The following is a 25,965-nucleotide window of genomic DNA, read 5'->3' as shown; positions in this document are numbered from 1 at the left end:
AGTTCAGCAAGCCCGAAAGAGCAGCGGGAGAAGGTGGGGCACGGATTAGTTGTCCCCATTCCACAGTTGAAGAAACCTAGAGAATTCCTGCCCCAGAGCTCCTGGGAAGTGTAGGGCTCTCCAGAAATGTAGGGAATAATGAGCCTGGCCTTCTTGGTTGGACATTAAATAACGCACAGAGTGGGGGTGGGGGGCAGGGAGTAAGTGGTTCCTGCATGCACCTTCCTGGGTTTTACTGGAAGTCAAGAGGTAAGAAAAGGCCTGCTTAAGTACAGGAACTCTCAACTCCTTTGTCTCTCTTAGTCCTGACCATGGCCCTATGTAGCAGCTGTGTTTATCCCCACTTTCCAGACCAGAAGCTTGTCTTAGGTCTCCCCACCAGGCAGCACAGAGCCAATACAGTCCAACCATTACTGAAGTGTACTGCACTCCTCCCTCCTGTACAGGTACTAAGTGCCAAGCGAGCAGCTGAGAGCAAAAGAAATGAAGGAGGGACTTCTACAAACTTGGAGAGGGCAGAACTGGGGGAGCTGAGGCCACAGAGCAGGACTGAGCATGGCCTGGGGGCTGGAGGAATTATAATGAATAATAAAACTAGTGTGTTTGGGGCACTTGCTGAGTTCCAGGCACTGTTGTAAGAGCTTCACTTGCACTGACTCATTTAATCCCACAATAATGCTGTGGGAAAGAGGTTAGTCTTATCCCCACTTTGTATACCAGGAAACTAAAACACAGAGACGCTACTAGCTTGCAAAGTGGCAAAGCTAAGATCCAAACCCCAGAAGCTGATTCCCAAGCCCCCACTGTTAACTACCGAAGGCCAGACAGGAACAGCCCTGAATTCGAGGCAACTGTTTAAATGACAAGAACCCCCACCACACTACTGTCTCCCTGTGCATCACCGGTCTCCAGCCCACAGGGCCTGGTGTGCGGCCTGGCTGGTTAAACTACAGCATAGCTGCCATGTGAGGCCGGAGTGCTCGGCTGCAGCTTTCTCTGCTCTGCTGGGCGCTTTTATCAGTGGTTATAGATGAAGCAGAGGAAGGCCTGAAACACTAATCAAATCTACAGCTGTCATAAAGTTGGGATGGACAGGAAACCCTCCGGACACCAACATTCATTTCCAAAAGATCTCAGTAGCTTTAGGGCTGAGCTGAAACTGACAAGATAAAATGCTACACAGGATAGATGTAAACTCCTGCCCTTCGCTCCAAACTAGAGCAAGTCCCATAGAACTTTCTGTGATGTTGGAAACTGTCCTGAATCTTCATTGTCTGAAATAGTAGCCACTAGCCACCTGTGGCTGTTGAGCATTGACACGTGGCTGGTATAACTAAGAAACTAAAATAATTGCATTTCATTTTAAGGACTTTAAATGTAAATAGCTACATGGGGCTGTGGCTGCCACATCAGACAGCGCAGTTCTAAATGATCAAGGGCCCAAAATAAAGGCTAGAAAGACACTAGTTTTAAGAGCAGTTTCAGGGAAAATGACTTAAAGGTTTGAGCTGACCTCAGGCTCAACAGTGCAATGTGGCCAAACAATAAAAAGAAGAAGAAAAAGAAGAAAGGGAGGGGAAAGAGAAGGGAAAAGGGAAGGAAGAGGGAAAAAGAACATGAGATGCTGCATCAACAGAACCCAGGGGTTGGACCTCTATGGCGAATCTCCCTGGAGGCTCCGTGCTGCCCTGCCGACCGCAGCTGGACCACGGGCTTCAGCTCTGGGCTCCGCATTCTGAGGGGCGCAATGCCTGCCACACCGGGGCAAGTCCAGAGAAGGAGACCAGAATGCTGGGTGCTGTGTTGTGTGGTGAATGGTTTAAACAGCTCGGAGAAGGGAAAGTGCAAGGGGGATATAGCATGTGTCTAAAAACGTCTGAAGGGCTGTCATATAGAAGGAGATGAGATTTGTTTCTTGTCATTTACGTCTAATAACAAACTACCCTGCAAACCCCTAAGCTACGCTCTGTTTTCCTCAGCACCTAGTCTACCCAGGACCTGGTCCTTATTAAACATTGACAACAAATTTGCTAACAAGTGGATATGAAAAAATTCCACTTGGCTCCAGTAGATAGACATCCGGGAGGACAATGTCAGCCTACAATAAAGAACTCTCTAACAGTCGAAGCTGTCTAGGAATGGAATGGGCCACCTTGGGGGTGGTGAGCTTCCTGCCAACAGATGTATTTAAAGAAAGACAGTCTTCATTTGGAGGCTGAACCAGGAACCAGATGACCTTTCAAGTTGGAAAATGGGCAAGTTCTGCCCTGGCTGGGTGGTTCAGTTGGTTGGAGTATCACCTGGTGCACCAAAAGGTTGCGGGTTCAATCCCCAGTCAGGGAACATATGGGAGGCAACCTACGGATGTTTCTCTCTCACATCAATGTCTGTCTGTCTGTCTCTCTCTCTGCCCCCCTTCCTTCCTCTCTAAAATCAATTAAATTAAAAAACCATGTCCTTGGGTGAGAATTTGAAAAAACAAGGAAAGAAAAAAGAAAAATGGGCAAGTTCTATTAGGAAGGAAAACACAAAATCAAGGCCATGCTTCCAGACAGTTAACTGGCTCTGTGTATAGAACAAACTGATGTGGAGGGGGCAGAGGCAGGGTGGACCAATGAGGAACCACTGCAGTGGTCCAGCAAATAAGAGAATGGCTGGGGGCCGTGGGGATGGAAAACCAAGGACTGGTATGTGGCAACAGGAGCACTGCGCCCAGGCTGGGTGGGAGTCAGGAGCCACAGGTTCTAGTCCTGCTTCTGCCATGAGCTTATTGTATGGTCTCAGATAAATCCCTTCTCTTCGGTGGCTTTCAGTTTCCCCATCTGTGAAGTGCACAGCAATCTCCAAGCCTCTTCTAACTCTGGATTCTGTTTATGAAGGGTAACTGGGATAATGTACTAGACTGACTTAAATAGCTTCAAAGTAACAATATCATTGGCCTCATTACTATTATTATTATTATCAAGGCCACCTCCCTAGGACTTGGCAACTAGATTGGTAGGAAGGGACAAGAAGGAGTCAGTGCATCCGTAGGGGAGGGCTAGGGGTCAGGGACCTCTGACCTTTTGGGAGGGTCAGCTTGCCACGCCAGGCCTCCCCCAAGCTCCGTGAGGACAAGCAGTGTTCTGTGTGCTGTCACCTCACGAACTGCTTCCTCATTCCTCTGAGCCACACCCCGTACTTGGCTAGGGAGAGCTACCAGTTCTAGGAAAGTTAGACTCCTTCCCCCCCCGCCCCCCCCTTCACTGTTTACAAATGACACCTGGTGTTGTCTTTCCTTAAATAACAATATCATCATCTCATTTGAAAACCGCCAATATTATTGAGCACTATATGCTAAGCACTTTAGTTACAGAATTTTCTCACCCTGGGAGGTAGCTATAACTATCATCCCCATTTTCCAGACTGGGATGCTGTGGCTCACGGAGATGTACGATTTTCCCACAGTCACAAAGCTTACGAGGGGGTTCCCATACAAGCCTATGGGCTTTCAAGGCTGCATTCCCAAAGGCTTCCAGCATTTTACTCTGAATTTTTCCAACAACTTGGGGAGGAGAACAAGATTGGTATAGTATCCAATTTACAGGTGGGGAAACTAAAGCTCAGAGAGGTTAAACTTGGGCAAGTTAGTTGAGTCTTCAGTGTGCAGCTCAGCACTTTTTCCCAGTCCTCTGCTGCTGTTCTGTGCCTCAGGAATGCTTTTGTCCTCCCCCGACCCTCTAGGGCCTCCCCAGTCCTCCTAGTCCAGCCCACTTAAGAGAAGGACTTTTACTTGTCCTTTTCCTGGAACAGAATAAGGAAAGGATTTCTGAAAGGCAAAAGTTAATCCCTACCTTCTCCCTGCCCCTGACCAGCACATGCACCCCAGTCCTAGAGGTGACAGGGCTGAAAGCTTACAGAGTGAGTCACAGGGAGCTGACCTGCCAGAAACCGGAACACAGGTGCTAAGCTTAGTTTAGAGGGGTGGAAGAGTAGGCCAAGTGTTCTCGTCCCCAGGAGCACAGCCCATTTGCACCTCATGCTCCCTTACCCCTCTCATCCCCAAATTCTGCAAATGTTTAGGGAACCCTGTGCAAGGCCTTGGGGGCAGAGAGGACACATGGCGTGTAAGAGTGCATCCTCACCCTTTGGAGGGAATAAGACAGTAAGTACGATGCGATATATATTTATAAAGAATGATGGAAGTACATGGGGAGTAATTTCAGGGAGAAACACTCTCTAAGGAGTTGAGATCAGAGTGCAGTCTTAAAGAGTAAGTTGAGCATGAAGAGGCAAAAGAAGGGCACTCCAGGCTGCAGGAATGTACATGCAGAAGCCCTAAAGCTTAAATATATTTGGACTCAATTTAGCAGGCAACAGGGAGCCACGGAATGCTCTATGGCTTTGGAAAAATACCTTCTGAGTTTAAATCCTGGCTCTGTCCCTCCCCAGCTGTTTGACCTTGGGCAAGTTACTTAATCCCTATGGTAGAGATATTACTATTCCCCATTATTTGTCCCCCCGCCCTTCCCATTAAGAGTAAACATTCTAGTCAGTTGCCTGCAACCTCAGTACCCTCCAGAGGAAGGAGTTCGCTTCCCCAGCCCAGTGTCAGGCTTAACAACATGGTTTACTTTGGCCAATGAAATTTGGGCCAGAGAGATATATACCAGGTCTAAGCAGGAACTTGAGGAACCACTGAAGGTTTCAGTCTAGAATCATATTCTTTTATCTCTGCCCCTGGAATGGCATGTCCTGGACAGGTGCTGTGCCTGCAGCCTGGATCCTGGAGTGGAAAGACACAGAACGGAGCTGCAGCCAACCCACAGCTGCCCCACAGCCCTTGATGTGTAATGCGAGGGAGGGAACTGTGTGGTAAACCACTGAGAATGGGGGGTTGTTTGTTATCGTATCATAATTTAGCACGACTTAGTGATTATAGTAGCACCTACCTCATAGAACTGTTGTAAGGATTAAGGATGACTGCCTCATGAAATATGGATAAGCATTTCGTCAGGGATTTGCATTATAAAATGGTTATTCTGCCCACATATATACTCATATGAAAATTTGATAGATGACAGAAATGACATTTGCAAAAGAGTAGCAAAGGATGGTGTAGTGAGTTGAATAAGCGTCCTCCCAAAAATTCATGTCTATCTAGAACCTCAGATTATGCCCTTATTTGGACATAGGTCTTTGCAGATATAGTCAGGGATCTCAAATTAACACATCCTGAATTTAGAGTGGGCTCTGCATCCAATGACTGGCATCCTTATAGGAAAAAGACATATAGACACAGAGACGGTGACGGGAAGATGGAGGCAGAGACTAGAGTGATGTGTCTACAAATCAAGGAACTCCAAGGATTGCTGGCAACCTCCAAAAGCTAAGGGGGAGGCGTGGGGTGTTTTCTCCCCCTGAGTATCCAGAAGGAACCAATTCAGCCAACACCTTGATTTTGAACTTCTGGCCTCCTGAACTGTGAGAGAATACATTTCTGTTGTTTTAAGCCGCCTGGTTTGCGGTAATTTGCTATGACAGCTCTAGGAAACTAATACAGATAAATTACTTTAGAAACGATTCTGAACAATTGGCTATTCATTTGGAAAAAATAAAACTAGATTCCTACCTCATAGCACACACAAAAATAACCTTCAGTTGGATTAAATACCTAAATTCATAAAGCAAAACTTTGAGATCTTTCGAAGAAACCACAAAAGGTCGGCTTTAGGACCCCCGGGTAGGGAAGGGGTTCCTTAAACAGGTTCACAAAATCAGAAATTGTATTAGTCTGGGTTCTCCAGAGAAACAGAACCAATAGGAAATCTATATAAATAAGTAGATTTATTATAAGGAATTTGCTCATGTGGTTATGGAGGCTGAGAAGTCCCCAGATCTGCAGGCTGCAAGCTGGAGACTCAAGAGAGTGGATGGTGTGAGCTCTACTCCAAGTCTGAGTCGGAGGACAGGAAGTCGGGCCGAGAGCACATTCTCTCTTACTCCACCTTTCTGTGTCACTCGGGCCTTCAAAGGATTAAATGAGGTCCTCTCACCTTGGGGTGGGCCATTTGCTTTATTTAGTTTACCAATTCAAATATTCACCTCATCCAGGAACATTCTCACAGACACACCTAGCATAATGTTTAACCAAATACCTGAGCACTCCACAGGCCAGTCAAGTTGATGCACGACCAGTGAGGCAACCTGTAAATCTATATAAAATTGGTCACTACGTTTTTATCCCTGTCCTTTGAGCTTTGACAAGAAAACAGAGCTTTTTGAATCCTGAAAAGAAAAAGAAAAACCAAATCGATGCATAAAATTAACTACCATCACACAAATTAAAACATGAAAAGAACTAATATCATCAATTACATTAAGTGCAAAGCTTCTGGACATCAAAAGAGGCCATAAATAAAGGGAAAAAGAGGAGCCATTCCCTGGGGGGAATCTCTGCAAGGCTTTCAACTAACAAAGCATGAGAATCCAAAATATATAAAGAATGCATAACAATCTACATTAGAAAAATGGGCAGACTACAGATAAGAAATTCACAGAAGACATAAATGGCCAATAAACATATGAAAAGGGCTCCACCTCACTGGTAATCAAGGAAACACCAATTAAAACTGCAGTGAAAGACCAATTCAATTTGACAAAGAAAATGTCTCACAATACCAAGTACTGGAGAAAAATGTAGAAAACTGGACTCTCTCGTGCCCTGATAGTGGAACCGAAAGTTGGGATATGTTTTAGAGAGGCCTGTGGCTGTTGTAACAATTTCTCACATACTTGGTGGCTTGAAGCTCTCACCTCCCTGCAGGCCTGAAACCCTAAGTCGGTGTCCACGGGCCGTGTTCTTCCAGACACGCAGGAAAGAACCTGTCCCTTGCCTCTTGTGACTGCATCTCTCATCTCTGCCTCCAGGGTCACACTCTCTTCTTATTCTGAGATAGCCAAATCTCCCCAGTTCCCTTTTATAAGGATCGCATTTTAGGCCCACCCTCATAATCCAGGATAATCTCTGCATCTCAAGATCCTTAATCACATCTGCAAAATCTTCACCATATAATGATCAGGCTCCAGAGATCTTGGGTAAGGGGCCTTATAGATGGGAGAAAATACTTGTAGTTATTTATACTCTGTTCTTAGCAGCATGACTCACAATAGGCAGAGGATGAAAACTACCCAAGTGTACAGCAACAGATACTGGTTAAACAAAGTGTGGTATGTCCATACCATGAGATATTATTGAGCCATAAGAGGGAATGAAATTCTGATACATGCTACATGATGGACATTGAAAACTTTATACTAACCAAACAAAGCCCGGTACAAAAGGATGATATCGTATGATTCCACTTACATGAGATCGCTAGAATAGGTAAATTAATAGACAAGAAGTAGAAAAGGTTACCAGGGGCTGGGAGGGAGGTAGTTATTGTGTAGTGGGATGATGAAAATGGAAATAGTGCGGATGGCTACACAACACTGACCATGATGGTTACTTGATGAACAGCTGAAAATGGTTAAAACAGTAGATTTTATGTTATGTATATTTTGCCCCAATAAAAATAACAACTTGTATTACTAAAAAGAATTAAGCAGAGTAAAAAGAAATATGCATAACTCTATTTATTTCTTCATTTATCTAAGAATAATGATGACCAATTTCCTTTAGACACTCCAGGATTTGCTGGATTTGTTTAGGATTCACCTATAGTCCTCCCACATATTTCTGATCACTTCGGGTATGGTACATTAATTGATCACACCTTTGGAGGAGCAAAGAGCAAATGATAGGCAAATATTCTCAGGGTGGGGGGAATGGAAGAGTTGAGATATCCTTTTATGGATAGGTTTAGAACTCATAGGATTTGTGTTCTAAGAGCAGAGGAGGGACTTCCGAATCAGCAGAGAGCACAACAGGAGAGACATGGAATAGATAGTGAGAGCCTTCTCATCACTGTAGAATGAGGAGATTGGACCAGTAATTTCTAAGACCCCTCCAGCTCTAACAGTGCATAACTCTGTTATTAAAAAAAAATGAATAGTAATTCACATTTGCCCAGTGCCTGCGGCTTGTGTGGCACTGTGCCAAGTGCTTTTTAGCATTAGTTTATTCAACCTTCACAATAAGTCCGTGTGGTTTGTCTTACGACCCTTATTTTCAGACAAAGAAATAAGGGCACAGATAACTTACATAACTTACTCAAAGTCCCAGAGCTAGGATTGCACGGCTGAGAACCAAAGCCGTGGATGTCTGTCTCCAAGGTCTCATGCCCCCAACTAAGCCGTGCTATGGGTCTACCTTTGTAGAGATGTTTGGGACAAGGAGAGGGCTGACTCGGCTGCAGGCCTGGGCCACCCCTGCTCAAAAGCAGGAGCCTGGAGGCACCTCTTAAAATCCCTTGGAGCTGTTCTTCTTTTTGTTATATTAGGGGGCTATCGATACTGCCATTATCCAGAAGTTAAGCTAGAAACTGCCCAATGAGCTTCAAATATTGAACACTTTGCAAGTGTTCACCTGCCCTTATAAGCAGAGCACCCGTTTCCCAGGTGAAGTGGTTGCAGCCCTGGGAGAGGGAAAGGCAGCCCCTTTCAGCAGAAGAGATCTATCTGACTGTATGTGTTCTTCTCTGACCTCAAATGGACAAAACAAAAAACAAACCAATTATGATGTAAAGCACACCGATGTGGGTAAAGAATATTGTGCATGGGTTTTATCAGACAACACACCAGAATAATTTCCCATCAGAGTCTAGTCTTCTAGCCTGCATTCCAGGTGGCCTGATTTATTCTCCTAAAGCACATCTCCAGCAAGGGCCCTCTCGAGCTCAAGAGGCAAGTCCAAAGTCCTTGGCTTGGTATTTGAGGCCTCTGTGGGGCATCTCTGTATCTATTTCCAAGTCCTACCAATGTTGTACAGATTCTCTTCCTACTCACCACTCCCTGTACATGCCTCACCTTTTCCTGCTGCGGTGGACTATGACAGGCACACCTGTTTCTAATTTCCCTTCTTTGGTACCCCCTCCCCTTTTCTTTGAAGAACTCTGCGCTTCAGTAATACACAGAACCCTGTGTCATCCAATGGGATCTGTCTTCCTGGCCATGTGGATTATTTCAAGGTTGGGTGTGTGACCTAAGGTGATGCCATCGCAATCTTCTCTGGGACTTTCCTACTCTAGGTAGCAGGGAAGGCTTCTTCCTTTCCTTTAGTCTCACCTAACTCTGATCTGGACTTCTTGTAGGGTGTCGAGGGTTTTCTAGCTTGTATTACATTTATTCTTATCTTCTCTAGCAATTATCTTGGCTCCTGCTTTTTCCAAGTGCTCTGCTTTTTTGCAAGCACTTGATTTTAATAGGCATTTCCTGACTACCTCTTATGTGGAGACATTGTGTTATGCTCTGCTGATACAGAATTGGTAAGACACAGTCCCTTGCTGAAAGGATGGATGAATGAAAATGCTCCTCCGGGCCTCACCCTGCTTATCACAAGGGATTTGAGTAGCAAAAAATAGCAGATGTAAAGTCCAAAGTTGTTAGCCTAGCATTCGAGAACTTCTACAATCGGGTTCTAATTTTGTCTCTCCTCCACACACTCTTACCTCCAGCCAAACTGAACTGTCTGTTGTCCTAGAATATCCTGAGATGTCCCCATCTGTGTGTGTCTGCCCGGGCTGTGGTCTTTTCTCACAGTCTCTATTCCTATTTTTCTCTCATTCATATCTTCTTCTTTCCCCATCTCATTTTACCCTCCCTTTTCCCTCCTCTCCCTTCTACACCCCCTCTTTCACCATCTCTCCCTTCCCTTCCCTTCCTCTTCGCTCTCCCTGAGCTATTTTCTACAGTTCACTCTATCCCACCCACCTCCCGATTTTCCTCTTCTATTTCCCGACCCCCTTCCTACTCTGTACACAGTCCCCCCACACTGGGGACAAAATATGTAATAAGACAACCCAAATGAAACAGCTTCTACATCTCATCACAAGAAGCCCTCAAAGTAGGGCGGGAAGGAGAGGGGGAGAAACGAAGGTGGGAGGGGATCCTGGAGGCAGAGAAGAGGCTGCCTAGCGACTGCCTAGAGGCTGGCGAATCAACGGCACATCGTGTCAGTTATCTACCTCCAATCCACCCCAGCTCTTCTCTTTTCTCCCTGTGATTGCAGAATTATGAAAAATCAGAACTGCAAAAATCCTTCGCATTCATCAACTCTGCCTGCATAATTTTGCACCTGGGGAAGTGAGACATAGCTAGAGAAAAAGAGGCACAGAAAAGGGAAGCAACTAGCTAATGTCACCCAGCAAGTCAGTGGCTCAGCAGTAACTGGAGTCCTAGGCCTCCCGACCCCCAGACCAGTGAGTGTCCTTTCCCCTATACCACAGTGCTTTCCTTCCTACTTTCCTTCCTTTAGTCACTAGTCCCTCCGCCTGATTCTACTGCACCATTTCAGGCTTGGGATTATATCTGAGGATTCCCAGTACCCTCTATGTCCCACTCCAAATGTGTAGGATCCAGTGAAATAGAGGCAAAAGTGTCCAACCACATCAGAAGGTGGAGCCCTAAATCCTACAGGCATATTTGGTGGTGGTGGGATGGTGAAAGTGTCCACCTGGCCTGTAGGGGGACCAGTCTTCACTCCAGAGAGCTCCATCAGAGGCAGCCTCTATTGAGTTGAGATGCTTTGTTTCAGCAGGCCAGCTTGGCAGGACCCCTCCTCACCCGCCTAGCCTAGCTGGCTGCCTGGCATCTTTCCCTCTCTCCGCCAGCCGCCAGCCTTCCGCCATGGACTTAAAACAGAGGCCACCCAGGCGCAGGATGGTCCGTGGCTGCTGGTGAAGGCGGCTGGAGGCAGGGGGGATGGGAGGGGTTTCCAGTGGCTCCACTTTCAGTCCTGCTCCTCTGTTCCACAAAGAGCCACTGTCTGCACACAGAGGGACCCTAGAGGGAGGCCTCCCAAGGTGCTCAGCAACAGGGCCAGGTTTCATCACACTGGGCCTCCAGGCCAAGTAAACATCAGGGGAGGAACAGGTCAAGCAGTTTTGCAGACAGGCTCCTGGCTCCAGGCAAGCTCAGTGGCATCCTCACCCAGGGCTTCCCTGAGACAATAAGGAGGGCCAAGTTCATTTGCCCAACTTACTCCAGAAATGGAGAGTCGGGATAGGGAACTGGCTCTGTCCTAGTCCACTTCCCATTGCTCAAGGAGCAGAGAACAATCCTATTCCCCTCTCCAGAGCAAAAGTTTTACAAGAAAATTTTAATCAATTCAGAGGAAGAAGAGAGCTCTGTGTAATCAGGGAGGACTTCCTGGAGGAAGCATGATTTAAGTATGCTCTCCCTCCATGTTTAGGTAGAATCTCCACAAATGGACAGGAAGGCAAAAGGCATTTTGGGCAGAGAACACAGCACTGACAAGTTGTAGCATCTGGAAAGCAAGGGCATTTGGTGTCAATAAAGAGAATTTTCTGGCTAGGGTAGAGAATTCACATAGAGAAGGTGGAAAATAAGGCTGGACATTTTGGTTGGAAATCTTAACAGCCAGACTGAGGAGTCATTACAGTTTCTGAGCAGAGTAGTGGTGGGGTGAAAGCTTAGCATTAGGATGTTGTGAACGAGGCTATAGATTGAGCCTCAAACCTCTAGATAAGCTTGGGCTGGTTATGGCCCATCTCAGGGGCTTGGTTTCTTCATCTTTAAAATAATAGGGTCACACTAGAGAATCTTGAAATCCCCTTTTCATCTCTAAACTAAAATGCAAGGATTTTCTGATGGGCAACATGGACCCTATAGAATGAAGAGGCTGTGAACACACCCCAAATATCTCTGGGCTGCATTTCTGCAATGAACCATCTGCTTAGAGCCTTGGAATGGCCATCGCCACTATTGCTGCCATTAGGCACTATGCTAAGTACTCCCCCCTTTTTTTAAGACTTCAGTTTTGTGAATGGGAAATACATATACATATTGCAAACTTTAAGTCATAAAAAGATATACGTATGGTAAAAATAAGCTTCCCTCCTTCCCCTATCTCCAGCTACCTATTTCTTCTCCCACTATGACCAGTTTCCTGAGTATCCTTTCAGAGATAATCTATGCATATATAAAGAGTTTTTTTCTTTACACAGATGGGAGCATACTAGACATACTGTTCTGCACCTTGTTTTTTTAACTTGGAAATTCTGGGGACCTTTTCATATGAGTATATAAAGAGCTGCCCCATTCTTTTTGCAGCAAGACTTATTGGAGACTATTCCCCTACAGATAGATATTTAAGGTGCTTCCTTTCTATTACAAATAATGCATTAGTGAATATCCTGAACATACACCATTTAGCATATGCTGGAATAGATCCACAGGATACATTGCAGAATGAAATTATGTGCTAAGTTCTTTATATGAGTTAATACTCACAATAGTTGAAAGCAATGGTAATTATACTAATTATATAAATGAAAAAATTGAAGCGCAGAAAAATTCATTGACTTTCTCAAAGTCACACTGCTCTTATACAGTAGAGCTGACATTCCAGTATGGAAAATCTGAAACCACAGCTAATATACTCAATCATTCCACTAGTGGTTCTTAAACTTTAGCACCATCAGGGCTAATGGTGCTGGAGGGCTAATTTATACATAGATTACTGTGCCCTACCATAAAAGTTTCTGATTCAGCTCATCTGTAGTAGGATCCAAGAATTTCCATCTCTAACGCGTTCCCAGGTGATTACTCTTTGAGAACCACTATTCTATACTGGTTCTCCCACCTTCAACTGTTCAGTTTGTCCAAAAAGAAAGCAGTGGGTACTCAGGACTAGAGTTGAAGATCACAGGAAAGGCTTTCCAGAGCCCGTAAGTCTGAATGAAGTGTCAGCTCCGTGAGGGCAGCGCTGACATCAAGTACTCAACAAATACTCATTGAATGAATGAATGAATAGATGAGGTATAAGTGCTCCATGCAACTTGGTGCTGCCTCTTTGTCCAGACCCCTGGGAGCCCCTGCCCTGGGGAAGAAGCCACATTGACTGAGATTCAACCTCATGTTGTGAAGAGGCTGTTATAGACTAAATGGGTTCCCCAAAAATTTACATGGTGAAGCCCTAACCCCCAATGCGATGAAGTAGGGCCTTTGGGAAGTAATTAAGTTTAGAAGAGGTTATGAGGGTGAGGCCTCCATGATGGGATTAGTGTCCTTATAAGAAGAAGAAGAGACCAGAGCTTTCTCTCTCCACCTTGTGAGGACACTGGGATTGCAATTGTCTATAGGACAGGAAGAAGGCCTCACCAGAAACCAAATTAGCCTGCACTTTGATCAAGGAATTTCTAGCCTCCAAAACTCTGAGAAATAAATATCTGTTGTCTAAATCCCCCAGTCTAAGGTTATAGCATTCCACACTGACTAAGGGCCCTTGGGAGTGGAGCTTTTTATTTCCTCCTATCCCTCCCTTGGCTTTTAATGAAATCAATAAGGCAGCCAGGCCTCTGTTATTAATGGACAGACAGCATATCAGAATGCTAGAGCTCAATCGAGATAAGTTACTTCCATGCTCTCATTTATTATTATTAATAGCAATAGCTATAATTCATTGCATACCTATTCAATTGATGTGCTTACTTTTTTAAAAAATTCCCTCTAATCAATATTTCCTTCCCCTTATTCTGTACACAGACTCTCTTTTTTTTTCAACGTTGTTGATGTGGCCAGTGCAAACACACACACACACACACACACACACACAAACTATGGGAAAGATTTAAATTTGGGAGGAGATGTAATGTCTGTGGAATGCCCCTTCTGCAAAGCAGCAAGGCACCGACAGAGATTTCCCACAAACATGGAGGAACAAAGTTTTCAGGTCATGCATTCTTGTCCTGAGGCACCTACATACCAGCCTAATTCCTCAAGGTGCTGACTTGGTTACAGACTTAGCTTCCTGAGCTCAGGAGTCTTGAGGACCTCCTCTCTCCGCAGCTTCTTCCAGCTGCTCCCCTCCGGGCCTCAAGTCCTCTCCTCCCGCCTGCCTCACTCACAGACCTTCTTTCCCTGCTGGTATCCTGTTTTTTGGACCCTCACCCCCACCTCAGGCCCAGACTTGTAACTGAAGATGCCCAGGACCCAGACCTCTAGATAAGCAACACCTCAGAAACCATTTGTTGAGCAGCTGAAAGAGGCCATTAGTCAGGGAGAGAATTTCAGGGACCAACTCAGTCAGGCTCAGCTGCCGTTCGGGCAGGCAATCTGATTCAACCAACCGCTATGGAATGCAGAGGTGGTCGGCCGTCATGCAGTCAGGCAGGCCTAGTCAGACACAGATGCTGGCAGTCAAGCTGAGGCAGACAAAGGTGGTCATGGAGGGACCGTCAGGCTGACTCGGTCATTCAGAAACCCAGTCCCTGAGACAGCTTAACCCAAATGGTCGCCGAGAATCAGCCATACAGTCTGGAGGTGTAGTCAGTCCACACATCAGGTGGGCTGGTCCACCTTTCAGATGCCTGGTCAGGTGGACCCCATTGGCCAGATAGGCTGTAGTGAGGCCGGTTCAGCCAGGGTGGCCAGCAAGTCTCAGGAAGCCAGGCAGATTCAGTCAGCCAGCTGGTCAGAGGACTCAGACAGACGTGCTCAGGTGTAGCCAGAAGAAGCTTGCCAGTCAGACTCTGTCTGCTTCACCCCTGCAGCAGAGATGTGGTCTAGTGACCGGCACAGAGGAATCAATCATTAAAATGGTCAGTCAGACACAGAGAATCTCCGTCACTCAGATGAAGCTTGTTGAGCACATATGGAGTCTGGTCAGTCAGATGCGGTTACAGTCACTCAGCCAGACACACCCTGTCAGGCTCAGATGCCATCAGCCAGGTATGGGCAGTCAGTCAGTCAGCTGTGGTCATGCAGACAGATCACTGGTCTTGGTCTGTCAGGCACCCATGAAATCTGTGTTCATCAGACACAGCCAGACAGGCTTGGATTATCAGGCAGTGATGGCGTATGTGGTCAGTCAGACATGGTCGTCAGTCAGACACAGCCTATCAGCCACTCATGAAATTAGTCAGAACAATGCAGTTGCCTTGGAATCCCCAGACTGAGGCTCCCGGCCTCGTTCTGGGCGGAGCCTTGGCTAGGGGAGGGGACTTATTGAGGGCCGGCCCCGCCTCTTCGCTCCCAGCAGCCCTTGGGCATCGCCGCGGCAGCTTCCAGGCAGCTAGCTCCCTTCCCTGCCCCCCTCCTGCCGCGCGAGCTCAGCCCCGCAGCAGAGTCCCCGCTGCGGCTCCGCACTTTGGTCATCTCCTGGTACATCCTGGGATGATTGGGAGACTGGAAATGACTCACGTCAGGCCACACAGCAAGACAGTGACAGAGACCCAGAACCCCCGGATGCCGTGCTCCTTGCCTAAGAAGGAATCAAATTTCTCTAGACAGTGTATCGAAAAGAAACAGGCCAGGCAAGGATGTGTATAGGTTTCTCAGGGCTTAGTAATGACTAGGGCAAGCACTCACTTCATACCAAGCACTATAATCAAAGTTTCATATACAGTCATTCACTTGAGCCTCACAATTTTCCTTTGAGGTTCTATAATTATCTTTTTTACAGGTGAGGAAACGGAAGCACAAAGGTGTTTGGTGGCTTGCCTAGGGTCAGGGTCTGTGAGGCAGAGGAGCCAGGATCCGAGGGAACCCAGGTTTATCGCCCAGCGTTGGCATGTGGGCCCTTAACATTCGCTTTCCTTGTCTCCTTGTGACGTCTGAAGGCAGAACGTGAACCCCCTTCAACAGGCCTCCCTGGTCCACTTCAGGACACCTGGTCTATGATGGGCCCTGCAGTATGCAGGACAGTTTCTCAGACTTTTCCTGGTTTTTCCTGACCTTTCCAGTTTTGAGGAGTACTGGTCAAGTATTTCATAAAATATCTCTCAATTTGGGGTTCTCTGATTTGTTTGTATGCTTAGACTGGAGTTACAAGTTTTGGTGAAAGAAACCACAGAGGTAATGCCCTTCTCATGACATTAGATCAGAAGTACATACTATCAACATGACTCGACCACCTGGAGTCCCTGGCCCCGGCAGTGTTTGCCAAGTTTCTCCCCTGTGAAGTTATGCGTTTCTCCTCCTGTCGTACTATTTGGGAGCAAGTTGCTAAGTGCAGCCCACACTCAAGTAGGGAATTAAGTTCTATACCCTGGAGGGTATAAATTATTTGGAATTCTATAAGGAAAATTAATCTCTTCTCCTTTATTTATTTATTTATTCAGTCATTTATTTATATAAATTTGGACTCACAGATATTTAGTTTATACTTAGGACTGTAATCTAATACTATGTTACTTATTTTGTTGCTCAAATTGTTCCAGCTTTGGTCAGTGGGAACTCTTACAGGTTGTCTCTTCTATCCCTTTGACACCAATTGTTTTGCATCTTGGTTGCACCAAGATAATTTTAAGTAGAACTCAGATGAACATTTTTTTAAGAGTTGTATGTTTACTTTAATAGACATTAAGAAAACATCTAACCAGCATGTCAAATTGGTGATTTCATCAATACTACTAAGGACAAGGCTAATGTAGTGATTGTTTTACTTAATATCTCTGTGTCAATTCGCAATTAAGTAAAACCTGCTATTGGTGGCACGTAAAAGCATGAAGGAGATTATTAGGCTGAACTGAGAACAATTCAAGTTGGAGAAGCTGTACTAGGGCAGAACCAGTCCTGAATTTAAACAATGAGGAGGAGGATTATGAGCAGCCTCTCTGGGACACACCCATACACAATCCATTTCTAGGGCCCTGCTGCCAACTAGACCTGCCTTTGTGCAGGTGCATGCTGATCCTGATAACAGTGGAACCATGCAGGCCCAGGCCTGGGAGGGATGGATGCCGCACTGTGTTTGTTTCCCAAGCAAGCTGCGTGGGTGGCTTACAGTTCAGCACCATTCCTGCTAATGAGCTTGGCCTAACACCTTGTCACAGGCCTGACATGTGATGTTCCCCGAGGAGAAGTGCCAGGAAGACTCATTATTTTTACTTTTGTCCCTTGTCTCATCCTTGATCTGAGACAGGCAGCAAGATGCGGTGGCATCAGTGGTCAGACTAGGCACACCCTTCACTCAGAGTTTCATCTGGGGTCTCCAAGCCGGCCCTCTTATCTCACTGAGGATGCTCAGAATTGAACTGGAATATTTATCCTGACCCCTGACCCAGGTCTGCCCCACTGTTGAACAGTGACACCCCAGAATTTCTGGCATGATCTGAAATGGAAAGCCCTTCAAAAGAGACGACTTCTAGTTTTTCCACTTCTAGTGTGAGCTGGGGGTGGCTGCAGGCCGGTGTGTTCTCAGGCCTCTAAACCCTGGACAGTACCTTCCCAGGGAACTCTTGAGTCAGGCGGCCTGGGTTAGAATCCTAGTTCTTCTTGTGAACCAGATGAGTTACACAGACTTTCAACCATAGAAAGGAGGATAATGATAGCATCTACATCACAGAGTCACTGTGCAAATTAAACGAGGCAATATATGCAATATATGCCTTGTTTACTTTTATATGTAAAGTGCTTAGCACGGTTCCTGGCCCATAGTTAGTGCTCAATACATTTGTTCATTTGCTTAACAATTATTGTCTACTGTAAGTCAGACACTGTACTGGGGGTCAGAGACATAGGGAGAAACAAAAAGAAAATAAACTAGTAAATTAATAAATAAGATAAAGTATATAAAGTAAGTTCTTTGCACGGTGCCTCACACATAAGAAATACACAGAAAGCTTCATTATTATTAATCAAATAATGAAATATTGTGATTAATGAAGAAGGAAATAAGCAGGGTGATGTGATAATAACTGGAAGAAACCTCCTTGAGACAGAGAGGTCAGGAGAGGCCGTCTAAAGATATAATATTGGAATGGAGAAGATGAGAAGAAACAGCCTTGCTAATAGCCAGGTAAAGAGCTATCCAGGTAGAGGGAACAGCATATGTAAAGGCCTTGAGGTTGAGAAACACTTAGAGAGTAGAAGGAATAGCAAAAAAGCCAGTGTGGCTGGAATGTAATGACACAGGGCAGTAGGTTATGGTAAGAAGTTTGGATTTTCCTCAAAGTGCGATGAAAAGCCGGAGCAAGATCTGATTTCTGATTAAAAGTAGGAGAATGGATTAGAAGGGAAGAATAGTAGAAACAGTAAGAACAACGGTGAAGAGGCTATTAGAGTCATCCGGACTAGAGATGTTGCAGGTTTGGATCAGACTATAGATCAGCACTGCCCTGTGGCTTAACCGGATGATGGAAATGTTCTATACCCGAGCTCATAAGGCAGCCATACACTTGGAATGTGTGGCTAGTGCAGATGAGGGATTGAAATTTTTAATTTCATGTCATTGTCATTAAAATTTAAATAGCTTCTTGTAGCTAATGGCTAGTATATTGGACAGCACAGGAAACTGGTAGTATTTTAAATATAATGAGGAGGAAAATAGGACTTATGATGGTTGGAGGATGGGGAATGAGAGAGAGTGGAATCAAGGAAGATGCCTCATTTTTTCGTTTGGAAACTGGGTGAATGATACTACCATTTACTGATTCGGGGAAGAGCAGGCTCTGGGAAGATATCAAGAGTTTCTGTTTTATACAAGAGGAGTTTAAGATGCTGGTGGAACATTCAAGTAGAGATATCAAGTAGGAAAGAGGATGTATACATGTTTGTCATCATCGTCATCTTTCGGTCCCAGAGATACCAGCCCTTTGGCTGCTTAGCAGGTAGGGAGCTCAGAAAGGGAACCGAGAACTCCACACTGAGACTTTCCTTCTCCTTTTCTTGGTTAATGTATCAACCACACAACTAGCCAGCCAGCCCTACTGTTTGAAATCTTGTGTGATCCGTGGCTTCTCCTTCCCCTCTCCTTCTTCTCTCTAAGTACTGAATGCAGTGGCCCCCTCCTCTGCAAAGAAACCCTCACTTCACCTGTTTTCTACTCCTGTACCTCCCCCTGCAGCTCAGGGCTCTGTCACCTCACTGTGTACTAAAGCCCCAGTGCCCACAGTCCCTGGCCTTCTCATCACTCTCCCTTTCTGCCTCCCAGCAGAGGGGTCTTTTAATTACAGGATTTCCCTCCTGGAAATCCTATCTGAGTCTGCATTGAGAGACTTAAGCCTGAACCAACCCTTTGATCTTTATATTTCTCAAGTATCCAAAGGAAGCCAGAAGACTCCATAAAGTTTGAAAATTCACAAGAGGGTTCACCACAGCATGAGTTATAAAAGTTTGAAGTATAGTGATTCTCAACTGTATTTTAGGTGACCTATCAGTACATTTTGATACTATTGATAACTCTCCTCTGAAACACTTTCTTCATTTACTTCCAAGACACCATACTCTTGTGGTTGTTCTCCTACCACTCTGGTTATTCCTCAGTCTTCTTTGCTGGTTCTTTCTCATTGCCCTGACCTCTATCCATGCCCCAGGACTCAGGCCTCAGACCACTCTTTCTCTATGTACTTCTTGGTTCTCTCATGCAGCCTCATAGCTGCTGATGCCCCAGTGTTTATGTCCGACTCAGACTCTCCCCTGAATGCCAGTAATAAATCCAAATGTCCACTTCACATCTCCACTTGAATGTCAAACAGGTATCTCAAATTTAGTATGTCCAGAACTGAACTCCCGATATTCTCCCCCAAATTTCCTAACTCCATGGGCTCTCTCATCTCAGTTAATGGCAATTCCTCTCCTTCATCTGCTCAGACCAAAAGCCTTGAAGTTATCCTCAGTTTCTCTATCTCACACTCCACATCTGGTCTATCAGCAAACCCTGCAAACCGTATCTGATATTTATCTTGAGTTCAACCACTTTTGCCACCTTTACTGCCGTCATCCCAATACAAGCTGTGACCCTATTTCACCTGGGTGACTTCACACTACACTCATGGCCTGTTCTAACCTCTACCCTCCTGCCTGCTCACTCTGCTCCAGCCTCCCTGCTGATCCTGGAACAGGCCAGGCTCATATGCTTCAGCTTTAGAGCCGGTGCACTGGCTGTTCCCTTCTGCCAAGAAGGCTCTTCCACCCAACATCACCTCCTTCAGATATCTGCTCAAAAGCTACCTGGCCCCCATCCAAAACATTCTACACTTACACTTCCTATACTCCCCTTCTCTACTATTTATTTTTCCATAGCACTTTCGTTTTGTATCTGGCCTTTTATGCATTTTTAAGGATTGTCTCTTTCCTCTAGTATAGAATAAACATTTCAGGAGGGCAGACATTTTCGGGTTTTTTTCCTTCACTGCTGCATTCCCCAGTGCTTACGTGGCACATAGCGCTCAATTAAAAAGGTGGTGAATAAGTGAATGAAAGATTGGAAAGAGCCTCCCAGCCCAACAGCGAGAGTGAAGGAACTGAGAAACATGCACATTCGGGTATTCTGAGGTCAGTAACAATTACCATTGCAAAGGACAAGCCAGTAAGGCGTCCTTACCCCACGTGACCCGTCCCTCCCCCGCCCTCTCCCATTCCCTCCCATCCGGAACGTTTCAGTCCCGGAACCTTGGCTCATGGGTTCAGGCGCAGAGCACTTCCGGTGCTCCCTTTTTCTAGCCTGCGTAGAGAACTGCCAAGTCAGTTCCGGCAGAGATCGCAGTGAGAAGCAGAGAGGGGCCTTGTCCTCTGAGCTCCTCTGGGCCCTCCAGGCCCTCCGGCCTCGGGCCGGTGGGTGAGCTGGGGGGCCCGGGGACAGGACAACAGACTCTATCCTGCAGAGACCCAAAGCCCTCCCTGCAGTTGCCCACTGGCCGGGGCCAGGCTTTGAAGCAGCGGCGAACCACTCCCCCCACCCCCATCTCCGCGGCCTGATGACGGTGGCCTCGGAGCCCGCATCCTGCTCTGTGGACTGTCGGCTCTCCGGGCCCACGCCTGCGGGGCCTACGTGGGGCCTAAGCGAAGCCCCCGCCAAGGCACAGAGGACGCGCAGCCTTTGGGCGTGGCGGGGCTAGAAGAATGGCGGCCACTGGAATGCAGCGGAGGGCCCTTAGGCCTTCAGGGGCCCGAGAAGGCGGGTCTACGTGGACACAAGCTCGCCCACCCTTACTTGGGCCTTGGAGCTGCGTGGATGCGGCGCCTGGGGCGACTCTTCTGCCCCAATTGGACGAAACCTCACCTCGTCCTGACAACGATGGACAAAGGCCTTAACGGGCCCAGAAGGTGAGCGGAGCCCCAGTCGGCGACGGGTGGAACGGTTAGCGGGCCTTCGGGCGGTTGGGCTTCGTTCCGCTGTAGACCTTGATTTTGGAAGAAAGAAACGGCAGAATAACATACCACATTTGGCAAATGGGAAGTGCCCACCACCCTTTGGGAAGATTTACTGGCCATTTATAGAAGGCCTGTGTATATAATATGAAAAAGCTGCTCTCAACTTTCCCCCTAACCTTTCACAAGAAAACTTTGCTACATCTAGGCCATCTAGATGTGAAAAGGTTGCCAACGTATGATAAACTAGAGTTAGAAAATCACACATCTTGCAAATGCCCATTTTTTTAAGAAAATTTTCAAAAAGAAATGTCTTCTGGAAATGACTTTGAAATGGAATTGTGTGATACCTCCAGAAGTGACATGAAACATCGGGAGCAACGCACGGCCATGTTTGTTCAGTGGGGTAGAGGACTGGAGTGGAAGACCTTGAGGAGGAAGAAAAGAAGGTTCTGTGCCAGACTGGTCATATTTAGAAGACATTTCATATTGTAACCATTGTTTTAATATGTGCATTTTATTCCTCACTGCTGTATAATAGTTGACAATGCTAAGTACATTTTTAAAATATCTTCCTACATGTTCTGAAGTGCCTGATAAAAGTAGAGGTAGTAAAAAGACATTTTAGTAAAGATCTTGTTACGATTCATATCAAATGTTGTTACTTTGGGAATGACCAAACCACCTCCTTGAACAGCGCACCTTGTATCTGTGCCTGGTTCAGGGGAGAAGGAAGTGCTAGGAGCTCTGTGTCGTGTGTTTCTAAGTGAGGCGCGATCGACCATTGTCCTTTATGTTCCTGCATTTTGTTTTACTTAGCTGTGTATATAGTGTATATAATGGACAAATGAGTCCTGATTTACAACATCTGGTCTTTCTAGATGTTAAAAGAGGTTGCCAGTGTATGACAAAAATAGAGTTAGTAAACTAATACATTTTGTATATGTGTGTGAAAATTTCTTGGAAAGATTTGTCTTCTGCAAATTTGAGCATTATAGCCCATGTGGTTGGTAGAGGAGCAGGAGAAGGGAAGGGTGGTTTTAGGCTATAGTGTTCATATTTCAAAGACACTTTCAGATTATAACTGTTACGTGTGTGCAGTTTATTCAAAACTGCTGTGTATATAGTGGACAAATTAAGTCCTTAATTTGAAACATCTAGTCCATCTAGATGTTTAGAAGTGCCCAACGTATGTTAAATGTAGAGGTAGTAAAACATTACTTTTGTAAATATCTTTTTACTAAAATTCATAGGAAATAACTCTCTTGAGGGAATGGAATTGTTAAACCACCTCTGTGAGCAGTATATTTGTTCAGTGGTTTGGAGGAGGTGGGAGGGAAAGAATTGCAAAAGGTAGTGTGATAGTGTGTTCATATTTGGACATTTTCAGATAAAGTCATTTTTGTATGTTATGTGCATTTTGTTTTGCTGTATATAATGTATATAATGGACAAATAAGTCCTAAAATTGTAGTATCTAGTTTCTAGATGTTAGAGGTTGCCAGTATGACAAAGTAGTAAAATTAGCACATTTTGTATGCTTTGCGTTGAAATTCACAGGGAAGCTTGTCTTGTGTAAATGATTTTTAGGTATGAGTTTGTTCAACCACCTCTAAGAATTACACATGCTTATGCTTGTCCACGGGGTTGGTGGGGGAGAGGAGCGAGAGAGGGAATGGCTCAGGCCAACATGGTCATATTTAGAAGATACCTCAGATCATAACCATTGTTATGGGTGTGCAATTTTAACAGTGCTGTGTAATAGTGGGCAAGTAAGTTCTTATATGAAATATGTAGCTTTTCTAGACATATAGAAGTGCTTAATGCATTTCAAAGTAGAAATTATAGAATAACACTTGTAAATAGTTTTTAAAACCTGATAGGAAATACTGTCTTTGGCAATGGAATTGTTAAGCCACCTCTCCGAACAGTGTACTCCATGCATGTTCACTGGGTTGAGGGAGGTGGGAGGGAAGAAATTGCAAAAAGATGCTTTGCTAGTGCGTAATAGAATATTTTAGCTTATCCTTTGCCCCATATGTTATGCACATTTCATTTAACTTTAATGTATATATTGTGAATATACTGGACAAATGGGTCCTAATTTTAGAATATCTAGTCTCTAGATATTAAAGAGGTTGCCAATGTATGACAAAAGTAGAGTTAGTAAACTAACACATTTTGTACACTTTGTGTTAAAATTCATTGAAAGGCCGTCTTCTGAAAAGAAGGAAGAGATAGGAGAAATGAAGGGTTCCAGACTAGAATGTTCCTGTGCAGAAGGCACTTTCAGATATAACCATTGTTACATGTGTGTAGTTTATTCAACACTACTGTGTATATAGTGGACAAACTTAAGTCCATTTTTGAAACATCTAGTCTTTCTAGATGTTTAGAAGTGCACAAAGTATGTTAAAAGTAGAGGTAGTAAAATAACACATTTTGTAGATACCCTTTTGTTAAAATTCATTTTAAATACTGTGTTTTGGAAATGAGATGATCAAAACGATCAAGCCACCTCTGAGCAGTACACGTCATTATACTTGTGCTGGTTCAGCAGGGAGGGAGAGGAAAGTGCAAAGGGCTTTATACCAGTATGTTTATAGTTAGGCCAGATTAACCATCTTCCCGTGTGCCTGTGCATTTTGTTTACTTAGCTGTGTATATAGTGTATATGAAGGACAACTGTCCTAATTACAACATCTAGTCCTTCTAGATGTTACAGAGGTTGCCAGTGTATGACAGAAGTAGTTAGTAGACAAATACATTGTGTACAGTTTGTGTTAAATTCCTAGGAAAGACTTCTGAGAACTTGAGGAAGTGGAATTGTTAAAATACCCTCCGAGCATTACGGATGTTTTTTACACTTGTCCACAGGGTTGATTGAGAGGAGCAGAGGAAGTGTTCTAGGCCGGAGTCCTAGTTCCTTCCCGTTTAGAAGATACTCAGATTACAGCCTCTGAGTACGATTTATTCACTGCGACTCTGTGTGTAGTGAACAAATTTAGATCCCTATTTGAAACATCTGGTCCTTCTAGATGTTTGGAAGTGCACAGCATATGTTAAAAGAGTTAAAGTAACACCCTGTAAGTATTTTTTTCTTGTTAATTCATAGGAATGATTGTATTTGGGAATGGAATTGTCAGACGTGGATGTCTTGGAGAGTGTGCCGACTGTTCACGGGGGAGGGAAGAAAATGCAGAGACAGGCTCTGTGCCCCTGAGTCTAGACAAATTCAGATTGTCTAACATTGTTACGTATGCGATTTTAGTTAATACTGCTATATATCCAAGGATAAACAAGTCTTAATGCTCGAAATATATTAAAAGTAGAGGTAGTAAAGTAATCCCTTTATAAATGCCCTTTTGTTAGTTTTAGGCAGGTGTGTCCTGTATTTAGTCATTGAAATGGTGGAGGGGAAAAGAGGAAGGGTGAAGGGAAGGGCTCTTTGCTAGTGTCTCTATATCTAGAAGAAAGTGTTAGCTTATAACCATAGGTCTGTATGTGCATTTTTTGTAAACTACCTGTGTTTATTATGGACAAGATTCATTATTTTGCAACATCTTGAGCTTTTTAGATGTCCTGAGGTGACAGTATATGATAAAAAGTAGAGCTAGTGAATTAACCAGTTTGCAAATAGCTTTTTGTTACAATTGATAGAAAAGAAGCATCTTGGCCATGGAATTGTTAAACCATCTCAGAAACGGACATAAGGACTTGCTCAATGGGCTGGTAGCAGAGGGGCAGGAGGAAGGCCGAGGGAGGGAGGGATGTGGATGTGTTCGTCGCTGCGTTGTGATGGTAACCACTCGTGTGTGTGCATCCCTTGGTTGTCCTGTAGGAATATACTGTAAAGTACTTCGGTCAAAACTTGCCTCCTTGCTAATATTTTAAAAGTACAGATCATAATGAATTCTCTTAGAAGCATTGTATTTTATGTACTCCGTTGCTTTGTGTCTCATTTTTAATTGAACATTAAAGGAATGCATTATTTTAATTGTAACTTTGCCAATATCTTTATCTAATTGTAACTTGCCAATATCTTTGTTGCTGTTTTTGTCCTTTATAAAATTTTTGTCGCCAAGAAAGGCAGGATTACACTTTTTTGTCTTCCACACTGAGTTGGTGTAGTGTATTCTTGGTTATCAGAATACTCATAGTTTTGAGACTTTGAAATGGTAAATATTCATGATGTGTGAAAAAGCATGATTCATAACTTTATGATCTATACACTAAATGGAAGCTTAGTTGTGTAGATAGATTACACAGGGGACTGAGGACATGTCAAACTGTAAACTGCTTGTGGTTATGGATGACTTTGTTCTTTGCTTCTTGTGTTTTTCAGTTTCCTACTATATGCACTTGTTAGCTTTTAAAAAATAAATGTTAATTAAAAAACCTACGTGAAGTCTTCATTACTTGTAAAGTTACCACACTCCATAGAAGCACGGAGTTCACACCCTTCGTGCCTGGGCCCTGCGGTATCTGAAGTTTCACCTCTTGAGACACCTTCCTCCATCACATAGATTTTACCACCCCTGGGGGCTCTGCCGTTTTTCAAGGTAACCTTGCACTTTGGTGATTCCAACTTTGCTCAAGCTATTCCTTTGGCCTGTAGTCCCCTTTCTACATTTTTCACTTAGCAATTCAAATTGCCCAACTCAAATTTTAATTTATATACAGTCTTATCTACGAGAACCTGACACCTGAGAATTAAAGTGCCAGAATCAAATGTCACAAGAAGGCTCTTTCCCTTGCAGCCCCTATTGTG

At 44.7% G+C, this 25,965-nt stretch overlaps 1 long non-coding RNA gene across 2 annotated transcripts; it reads left to right on the top strand.

The window, feature by feature from the left end:
• Positions 1-15,313: 15,313 nt before the first annotated feature.
• LOC118496827 lies at positions 15,314-25,592 on the top strand. 2 transcript variants are annotated; one of them, XR_004899386.1, is made up of 2 exons: positions 15,314-15,324; positions 23,423-25,592. It is a non-coding gene; the product is annotated as an uncharacterized LOC118496827 (long non-coding RNA). The 2 variants fall into 2 exon arrangements; XR_004899385.1 differs by lacking the exon at positions 15,314-15,324 and adding an exon at positions 19,570-19,580.
• The last annotated feature ends 373 nt before the right edge of the window (positions 25,593-25,965 follow it).

The sequence above is a fragment of the Phyllostomus discolor genome, chromosome 9 (genome assembly GCF_004126475.2).
Source record: "Phyllostomus discolor isolate MPI-MPIP mPhyDis1 chromosome 9, mPhyDis1.pri.v3, whole genome shotgun sequence".
In the NCBI taxonomy this organism is placed as follows: Eukaryota; Metazoa; Chordata; class Mammalia; order Chiroptera; family Phyllostomidae; genus Phyllostomus; species Phyllostomus discolor.
This window is presented reverse-complemented; position numbering and strand designations above follow the sequence as displayed.